Genomic DNA, 11,279 nt, shown 5'->3' with positions numbered 1-11,279 from the left:
CAGCAATGAGTTAAAGGGTTAATTCTCTAAAGTGGGAATTCAAATTCTAGGTCAAACTAGCTAGACTGAAAATATAGCTTATCTTTCCTAATCTGCTATTTTGTAAAAAAAAAAAAAAAAAAAAAATTATTGAAATTCCCTTAAAATTCCTGGCAATATTTGGCCGCTTTAAATGTTCGTTTTAGTCTGTGCTGAATATTATTTCAGATTGTGCCCCAAACACAAAATACTTGTAAGGTTTTGTCATTATTACATTTATTTGGTATGATTTGTATGTTAATCCCTTAATGACCAATGCCACTTTTGGGTTTTTTTTGCCAACATTGCGTTGTTTTTTTTCCTCTCTCCAAAGACCTTATGTCAAAATCGAATGTTACCAATTTAGCATTGCCATCTATGCTATAGTATTGTTCAATATGAGGAATAGGATCTGAAAACAATCAGATTGTTATGACAATGTTGCTCCAAAAGGGGTTAAATCATTTTAAACCATATACAAAAAAGAAATATTGTGTATTCAGGCGCTTAAGATAGATAATAGTGGAAAAAATTGTGCTGCTACCACCAGTGTGCAATCCTCTCACAACTTAGCACAAATACATCAAATGTGGTGGTAGACTGGTTAATGAACCGACACCAGTCAATAGGTGGAGCGCTCAAAGTGAGGTAACTCACCCCCCTCTTGGGCTGTTTGAATAACCTAGAGGTGGGGATGAAATAAACAGCAATATCGTGAAATATGTTTGGGTGATAATGGAGTGGTAATAAAAGATATGAACCCACTCACATGGTTCTGAGCCTTAGCAGGATAGGCTCAGATCACTTAGGCAGGCGTGTTTGGGATAACACGGAACCTTACAGTGGAAGAGGGTCACATTGTTTCTTTAAGAAATAAGAGATCAGATATGGTGCAATATGTAGATTTATGCCCTTAAACAATATGGTGGCTATGGACTCACCCATATATGGGCGAAAGAAACGCGACCGCACCACATGATGGCGTAAGTGGAAGTGACGTAAGCGGAACACAGCCGAGGTCAATTTGAAATTGAGGAGATCTTCAATCAAATTTATACTGAAGATATAAAAGAAGAGCGGGAACACAGAAGATCATACCGATTGAAGAAGCCGATTGGTGAAACACGTCTCGGACCGTCAACAGGATTGAGGACTTATTTTGCACCATTGTTTTTATACAGTGATTTTATTTACATGAGTGTTTTTATACTTAACAATAAAAAAATTTATTCAACTTCCTCCTGCTGACGAAAGCATCCTGTATTCATGCCATCCACTTACAGGGTTTTGTGCCCCCTTACTGACACATACACTATTATACTCAGAGCCTTTATTGTCACCTTTATTGAAGTATATTTACATATTGCACCATATCTGGTTTCTTATTTCTTAAAGGAACAGCGTGACCTTCTTCCACTGTAAGGTTCCGTGTTATCCCAAACACGCCTGCCTAAGTGATCTGAGCCTATCCCGCTAAGGCTCAGAACCATGTGATTAACAGCACAAACAAATTATAAAATGTTGCCTAATGGAGGTGGCTATCCACCTGTTCTATGTTCATCAGCAAGAGCTGACAGATGAATCATAATGAGACAAAGAATGAGAAGAGGGTTTTTTTTCCATTTAGTGCCAGAGAGGGGGTGCAGTTAATGTAGATGCTCACCTGGCACTTAGTGGTTAGATTCTTGACAGGTATAAAAAGGCTGAACATTCCAAAGAGTTGGTGTAATCAATATAAAGGGATTTACATATGACAAGTCCCATAGCTGATTATAAAGTGAATGAAAACCATCCCTCAGACAGACTGAGTAAACTGGGGAGTAAAAGGTCAAAGGTGTAATGGGGCGCGGAGTGAAATGTCAGAAAGAAAGGGTTGGAAATTGTTAAATAAGCTATAAGTCAGCATTAACTCGACACTGCATTCTAAGAAAATGAACGCACACGCATTAAAAACACACGAAACATACATTTATACAAACATATATCAACATAAAATAAATCTGATATATATATATATGTAAATATCAGTACAATAGAACACTGTAGAGGAGATAATCATTTCTTTGTTTTGACTTTGGGAAAAAATGGCCGGACTATGCATCCAATTCGGCCAGTTTAGTCTAAAATTTTCCATCTGTTGTCAATTCTCGAAAATTTCCATTTTATTAAACAACACTGCAGCTATCCCCAATGCATGACAGTGCACCCATAGTGTTTGTGGTAATCTGTGGCTGGCCATGGCATAGCATTTAGTCACAAGAAATATTGCTTTACAGTTTATCCTGGGAGCTCTATAAGGAATAAGTTGTTGAGCCTTCTATAAAGCAAGCTCTCCTCAATGTCAAGTGAAATGGCTGGGTCAACCTGGGTTAAGCAATGAATGTCTACAAACCAGATTTGGCTTTCCCAATATAGATGATCATAAAGTCCTTTGCCCTTGGTAATAGTCTATGTTGGTAGAAGAGGGATAGTTCTCATAGTCAAATGGGGTTGCTGTGCAGAAATTGATCCCATGTTCTATAAAGGGACACTACAGGCTTCCAGACCACTTCATCTCTTTGAAGTTGTTTTGGTGCACTGTCCCTGTCCCCCTTAGTCCTGCGATGTAAAACATTACAGTCATTGAGAAACTACATTTCAGTACTAAGACAGCCTCTCTTGGCTCTCTTCCAACAGCCACTAGAGGTGCTTCCAGGAGTTTACTGGACCCTGGGTCGCCTAAATGAAGCTGGACGTCATCACACTCTTCATGAGGACATCCAGCATCAGTGAAATCCCCGTAGGAAAGCATTGATTTGTTGCATGCGCATTACGTCCCACCGTCAGAGGTGGCAGACCGCCGACCCAGGAATATCGACTCTGAAATTGCAAGAAGTAAATAAAGTTTTTTTTGTTGTGTTTAACCTTTTCAGTGCTAGAGGTGGGGGGCACAAGGGAGGGAGGTACCAGAGGTTACTTTAGTGTTAGCCATGCTATATTTGCAGTTTGGGCTATTTAATCCTAAGGCTTTAAATTCATATCCAATTAACGTTCAACTCCCAAAATAAATATCTCAATATTGCAGGGTCCTTGCTCCCTAACCACTCCAAAACAGAAGTGGTCATGGTGCTTGGAGTAACTCTTTAATTTTCCAAATAATAAATACCCAAACTACTTTAAAATAGCATGTCAAACGCCCTATATTATACTTCATTGCACTACATACAACCAAAAATAAAATGAACCATTCCATTTAAGCAGTGCTGGCTGAGCATTGAGCAAGTCACAGTTCAACAGTAAAGGGTAAATTAGTGTCTAGATCTGCTTTAGGGATTATGATATTAATATCTTCTAACATTCTACTTCAGACTCTAATGTAACATTTTAGGGAATCATTCGTCTTATTTTTTTCCAAAATCCTCAGAATTATGTCTTAGGATATAAATTTTCATGACACAACAGGGGCCCGGGTCATGCTCAGTTCAATATCACTTTAATGCAGAATATTCTCATACATTTTGTGAAAAGTAAGTAGTATGTATTATCTCATGCTGGGTAACATCAGTCTAAAAGGAATGCAGGCAGACAAACAGCTTATGGGGGCATTTTTACTCCCACAAGTCTTAGAGCGCCTTCTGCTTTTTTCTGTGGGAAAGCGATAGTAAAAGGAACATATATATATATATAATATGTCTGTATGTGTAGTTTATTCACTAAACACTGAACTGTAGTGAATTGCAACCTGGATTATATTTAACATACCATATATACTCGAGTATAAGTCGAGTTTTTCAGCAAATTGTTTGTGCTGAAAAACCCCAACTCGACTTATACTATTTACATTGCCATAATACAGACAGTGGGGCTGTGTAGGAGGGGGGCTGGCAGAGAGCTGTAACTTACCTCTCATGCAGCTCCTTTCAGCTCCCTTCTCCTCCACGCCGGTCCGGTCAGCTCCCTCTGCAAGTCCCAGTGTAAGTCTCGTGAGAGCCGCGGGGTTATAGCGCGGCCGCGAGACTTACACTGGGAGCTGGCAGAGGGAGCTGACCGGACCGGCGCGGAGGAGGAGGGAGCTGACAGGAGATGCAGGAGAGGTAAGTTACAGCTCTCTGCCAGCCCCCCTCCACTGAACTGCCAATGCCACTGGACCACCAGGGAGTGAGGAAAAAAATATATAATAATAAAATAATAATATTAAAAAAAATAAAAATATTAATAATATAACAAAAAAACTATAATATTAAAATAATAATTTAAAAAATAATAATAAAAATGCCCACCCCCCCCACTAAGGCTCTGCATCACACACACACACTGCACTCATACACACACTGCATTCATACACACACTGCATTCATACACACTGCACTCATACACACACACTGCATTCATATACACACACTGCATTCATTATATACACATACTGTAAATAAATATTCAATTAATATAATTTTTTAGGATCTTATTTTATTTAGAAATTTACCAGTAGCTTAGTGACAAACTGGTCAAACCCACATAACTCCTCCCCCCCTCTCTCTCTCCTGATCTTTTCCCCCCTCCTTATCCTATCTCTATTACTTTTCTAATTAACCTTACATTTGTATTCCTACTCACTTTGTGCTGCTTCGAAGCATAGATTCAACACTAGGGTTCAAATTAGGAATGAGATGGTTCAGATATTATAAGGCTATACACCGCTCCTGAACGGGAGGAGTCCACTGGAAAACTGTCATTCCTATCTTGTTGGAAAACGTATATATAGTTGTACGCTATTTCATTTTTATTTTAGCTCAAACCTCAGGGCGAGATGTCAGATGTGGCGTGTTTTTGAACTGGGTCACAGACACATTGCACGGATTCAATGTACGGACAACTCATGTTATACTATACCCGGCATTACCTTTATTGCTTATCCCTGTGCAATTACTGTTCAAAGTACGTTAACATGTGTCTGTTTAAAGCTAATGGAAGTTTTGTTTATGCTGTATCTTTCATCCTGTCTTGAAATAAATAAAGAATTAAAAATAAATAAAAAATAAAATAAAAAAAATAAATTTACCAGTAGCTGCTGCATTTCCCACCCTAGTCTTATACTCGAGTCAATAAGTTTTCCCAGTTTTTTGGGGTAAAATTAGGGTCGGGTCGGTTTATACTCGAGTATATACGGTATATTATCTATTATGCTAAAATAGGTTACTAGAGCCAACTTGCTGAATTTTTCAAGACCAGTTATTTTGCCAACTTGTTCCTATTCAGATTTCATTTTGTTACAATCACATCGATAAATCCCTCTGTGTGTCCCAATAAAGAGGGTTTATTTGCTTATCCACTCTGAATCGAAGACCGAATTGCAAAATTCACATTAAATAAAAATTCAAAAGTTAATGGGTTGGAGAAATCATCAGGCATCCTCTATTTGTCTACATTTCACCTAGCAGTTCAAGCTACAATAGACTCTGGGTGTGCCTGAATGGTTCTGTGGAACTTTTGATGCACTCCTGAGACATGACTATTTTCTGGTACACTTTAAGCACCATAACCACTACAACTGATTGTAGAGGTTATGGGGGAAAGTGTCTGTGTTTTCTGAAATTTTAGGTAAAACCGGATTTTCCCATTGCTTATCGTCTTGCCAGTTGTAGATCTCCATGTAGCTGTGCTACGTTAACCAGCAATATCACACTAAGAGCATTAGGAACGAGTTAACTCTGCCCAGACCAGGAAGTAGGCGATAATCTTTGAGCCAGTTCTGGCTCTCTCATTATTTTCAATGAGAGAGCTGTGCATTTCCCATAATGCCTCTTCTCAGCCGGGACACATTGTATAAGTAATCTAGCAACGACAGCAGTTTCATTCATGAAAATATGTAATTGTGAAGTTTTTCTAACTATTTTAGTTAAATATTATATGATCTACTTTAGAATAAAGATATGCAACATAAAATACACAATGTGAATGTAGTCCTAATTTTTTTTTATAATTAACACCCACATATATTTTTATAAATTAAAAACAGAAACAGCATATTTCCCTCCCTGTGTAATCTTGATATTAAATATTCTTTAATGACATTTTTTATTTAAGACTAATGTCCTCATAAGCTCCGTGCACCATTACTCATACATTTTCCATTTTCTTATTTAAAGAAAAAAAAAAAACTATTCAGAAATTGGTTTTAGAAGAAATAAAGTTTACAGCAGGAACCAAATTAGCACAGAAGACAGATTTGATCTCCCCATGCGAGAGATTGGTCTTTCATAGCCCTAGACCAGAAAGGAAAAGTGCTACACTCACGTATGAAAGCAAGCTGTCACCTTGACCTTCCTCTGAGTTTTGCTGGAAACCACAGATGATGGCTAAGCAAACTAAATAGACCTTTAAGTCACCACTTGCAGACTGGAACCTCTTGTGCTTTAAAGTAAATAAAGGGGGAATCTAAATTTTAAAGCACAAGAGACCTCAGTGTGGTGCAAAAGTTCACTGAACACCGCTAATTCATACGTGCGAAGACTTGAGGCCACCGGCTAATGGTGTAAAAATATTCCATTTCTGTAAAAATCCTGTAAACAGGACGTGAGGGGAACATAAACATAATCCATATAACTTATGGTCTGTAGAAAAATAACCAAGTGACCACAAAGTCTTTTTCTTAACCACTTTTCCAATCAGTTTGTTTTACTCCTCTTGAGAAAATGAGATCTGGATAAATAGATGGTGGTTGGAGTCGTTTTTCCTAGGTTTGGGTTTTCTGTATGTCTTAGTGTAGCCCGTGGTCCGCCTATAACTGCATATATGCTCTCGTGTAGACAGGGTTACCAGATTAGTCAAAGGGACTCCCATACTCGCTATTTTTTTAGTTTTGGGTATGCTGCCAGAGATGGAGACAGGAAGATATATATATATATATATATATATATATATATATATATATATTATTTTTTTTTTAAAGAAAGTAGGCTTTATTTATTTAGATAACAAGAAAACAAACAAAATAACTTATTTTATTAATATAAAAGTCCTTCATTAGAAAAGTGCGGGCACGGTTATTCTGGGAACCTCGTGGGGTTAATTTATAAAAAATATAATTAGGGAGAATTAGCCAGCAAACTGCAATTTTTAGCTGAAAAGAAGAAAAAAAATCAACTCCTTAGTGAATTACACTTGGGATATTTATCAAAGTATTGTGATTGGGAGGAATGGCCGATGCATTGTGCCTGCTTTCTTTCTTTTTGTTTTTTTAAATTCTTTATTTTTGTAATGCATTGCAGATAACGAGGAAATACAAAGACATTGCAAGTAGCATCCGCAAATAGTATTAACAAGAGATCGCAAGACATGTCTGAGATACTGCACCATTTTGTGAATTACAGTAATGTGTGGAGATTACTTAACATAACAGAGGAGTAAAATCCCCAAAAGGCCCCATATAAAGACATGTGTCAAACATGCATAGACATTAGTATTCTTCGTAAGACAAAAAGTAAATGTAAACTGAAAAACGAACAAGTGCCCAACTGCAGATAATATTGCAGGCAGAGAAGTGAGAGGAAGGCAGCTCAGCCTATACCTTCTAGGGGCCAAAGAAAGTCCCTCACCAGAGTCTGCCACAAGAGATCGGATAGCACACAGGTGAGTGTAAAAGGCGGTACTGCAGGGAAACATGGCTTGCAAAACAGCAGCAGCAGAGCAGGTCCACAGTCAAAGAAGCCTGCTTGTTCAACAGCATGGTTCGCCACACCTGGAGGGGATGTGTTTGCTGGCGCCAAGATGAACCTCCGTTCATCTGGAGGTGCTGGACTGTGAGGTACGTGGTCAGGCTTGATATCAGAATCAGCAGTCTGCATGCCAGCTTTGCCTAGAATGCCTCAAAGAGTTCCGTCAGCCTGCTCGCCACATCCCACTTTCCCCCACATGGGTCAGATGAGCATGGGGCGCCCACCATTTTAAAGGTAGCATCTTGGCTGCCCGTTGGTGTCGCTTGGTCACAGCGTGGCAGTGAGGCCTCTGGGAGGGCCCCACTTCGATAAATATCAGCACTAGCACCCAGGACATACTTAAAAACAAGAAAAAAATCTCAATGTATCCATCCTGGTAAAATATTTTATAAATAAAATATAGTTACCAGCACTTCCGAGGAAACAAATATCCAGTACATCTCATAAGTTTAACACTGTCCATCAGTCATATTTGTATAGACATTGAAAAAAAAGCCATATTAACATACATTGTCAACGTTTGTCAACCAGGAAAACTAATGGTAACAGTAATAGTACACATGTCTGTTCTTTATTACATATATGTGTGCAAAAATTGTTATGAAAGGGAATGGGAAAAAAGGAGACATTTTACCCTTTTTTCCCACTTGGTTGTCATGTCTATGAACACACCAGTAGAATAGAGTTAATATATCAGAAGACAGAACACTGTATTAATGTGTAATCCCGACCATAGCTCAATTACGTCAACCTTTCTGCCATCACCTATAACAAAGAATTCTGTTATCTATCATCACTCTAATGGGGCAGGTTTCTGATTTGGGTCCCATCTTCATTCTTCACATAGGAATGGGGCAAGGAAATCCATGATTCTGGGGCATGTGTCTATCTTCTAGGCCTTAAGGCCATTTTATGGCTATTTTTTCACTGACTGAGAAGGTATAGGAACATCATGCAGTCTTTACATTTTGGAGGCTATTAGTTCCTGATTTATTCCTGCACATTTATACTAATAATTACTGAACATCATGAAATAGTGTTTTTACTTGCCCACCTTGTTTTATTTCCATTTTAAGATGAGAATAAATAGGTTATTGCTTAGAGAAGTCTTTCGTCAAATTGGCATGCACCCACAAAATATATCATGCTACCATCTTGTAGAAAATGCACAAATGGATACAATACAAGCTGCCAAAACAACTTCTGCCAAAATGTCCAAGATGGCCTGTCATCAACTGTTATCTAAAAGTAACTATCTGTTATAAGAAAAAACACAAGGAATATCCCATAATATATCCCAGGAATATATACATGAATATCCTTAGAGATACATGACACAAGTTAAACTAAAGGGTGGAAGGTAAATAAAACCTTAAATGTAAACATGGCAGGAATGGTTGGGGGAAAACAAAACCAACTAAAATAAAGATCTTTATTACATAGGATCTCCGATTTGCTCTATATTATGTTGACAGAGAAACTACTGTTGTACATCACCTGCATATATTTTGAATAGTTATCATTGCACCTAAGTATATGCTTTGAGAACGACTTCAACTTTCAGAACAGAATCAGTGCCATGCTGATGAGAGATTAAAGGTCAAAACTGTACAGCCCATGGCTGGTGTCTGGTCTCTGATCCTTTTGGATTATAACTTTGCTATGGTTTTAGAAAAAAAAAAGTTGTTGAAACATGATTTTACAAGTATCTGTGCCCAAGGAGGACTTTCCAAAGTCCAACTTGAGATATGCAAGAGATGCACTATAGTAATTTCCATTTTTGTGCACTTTGTATTATTTTTAAGTAGCTTTTTTTTTTGTTTGTATTACTCTAATATTATGGACTATTCTATGTAGTAAGAAACCAAAAAATAAAATAAGCACACCAACATACTTTTTATACAGAGGGAAAGGAGTAAAAAAAACAAAAACAGTGTAGTCCTATACATGGGACTCAATACAGTATGTACGTTAGTATCTTTTTGCTCGGAACTTAAACCGAGGGCCACTCCTATAGATGATATATTCATGAATTTAGAGAATGATATAATAATTGGCAGCTTTCGTATTATAAACCTGTTGCCAGTTTAGCATATGTGGAAGACTCAATTTCCTCCATTTGGCAATTTATTCAAAAGCTCCTCTGTCCTGTAATATACCCATAAAACATAGATACTTAATAAGGTTTCACCTATAATTAACCTGAAACTATAATCTTGTTTTTCTGGCCCAATCCACCAATGAAGAAAAATAAAACAACACCTATCAAGTATCTTGCTAGTGATGACCACAGCTCCTCAAATTATATTTTAATTTTCCATAAACAAAGCTTAGAATAGGAGCTGTGCTGGCAACAACTTTTCTATGTGAACTTTAAAAACCTCTCATCTGGCACCAACTCCACTTCATGAAGATTTGAAGAAGCTCAAGCAAACCATACAAATATCTTCATAAATACCCTGTTTCAGAGAAACAAGCATACAAATATCTTCATAAATACCCTGTTTCAGAGAAAAAAGCATTCTTCATCGAAAGGAAATAGAACACTAGTTCCAATTAATTGGCACATATTTTTCTTTTCTTTTTTTTACTTAGCAGGGGGATTATGGAAAATTTGGTACAACTCTCTACAGTAGACCTAGGCATGAGTAACTTAATTCATTAAAACCATGGCTGAAGGTCCTTCCACCAGTGCTGCCTTTAGCCGATCATAAAGCCGCTGTAATTTTAGCTATGGTCAGTGACCAAAAAGTCCAAAGACAATGATAAATCTGCTGTAAGATCTAACTGGGACAACAGAAGCTATGGATGTTTTGAACTTCTGTAAATGATCTCTTTTGTATAAATTGAACTTAAACTGAACCATCACCTTTCTTTTAAGTAATAATACAGCTCTATCAGTTCCCAACTTCTAGCAATAAGGTAATAAGGGAAGCTCCAACTGCCCTGTCATACAGACTGATTGCTTCCTCTTCGGTTTGCATACGTTCTGTCTACAGCAACCGACAAGCAAAACAATGGTTTCGGAAGGAAATACCTATAAGTTAAAATAGGCTGCTTAGATGTAAGATATTTTCTTTTTTTTATGTTCATTCAATGGCTGCATACAGATTAGGCTGAAAATATTTGCGGTTATCAGGAAACTGAAATTTATTTTAAAAATAGAATATAAATATAAGGCAATGAACTGCCCTTTTCTTAGTTTCCTCTGTCTTCCTGACAACCTAATAACAAACAGTTTATTTACTAAACTGTGAACTGCGTTGGATCAATAGGGCAATTTAGTAATTTGAAGCCAAAATAGATCAAGTGAAAACTTTCCTAAGACTAATAAAATGTTATCTTGGCTATTTTGGCTTATTTTGCAGTTTTGTTTTTCAAATAGTTTTTTCAAATATGCAGATTAACGAAAATTTCTCCTGTTTTCAACAGGTATAATATGTGGCACACGGATGGCTGAAATGCTATATCTACACAAAATGGTAGAAGAGTTTGAAAGTTTTCCAGATTAGAATAGAAACGTAAAAATCTGTGAAACACTTTTTCCTATAGGAAATAATATATAGA

This window comes from Pelobates fuscus, chromosome 2 (genome assembly GCF_036172605.1).
Source record: "Pelobates fuscus isolate aPelFus1 chromosome 2, aPelFus1.pri, whole genome shotgun sequence".
Lineage (NCBI taxonomy): Eukaryota > Metazoa > Chordata > Amphibia > Anura > Pelobatidae > Pelobates > Pelobates fuscus.
The sequence above is the reverse complement of the archived record's forward strand: the minus strand, read 5'-3'. Positions refer to the sequence as shown.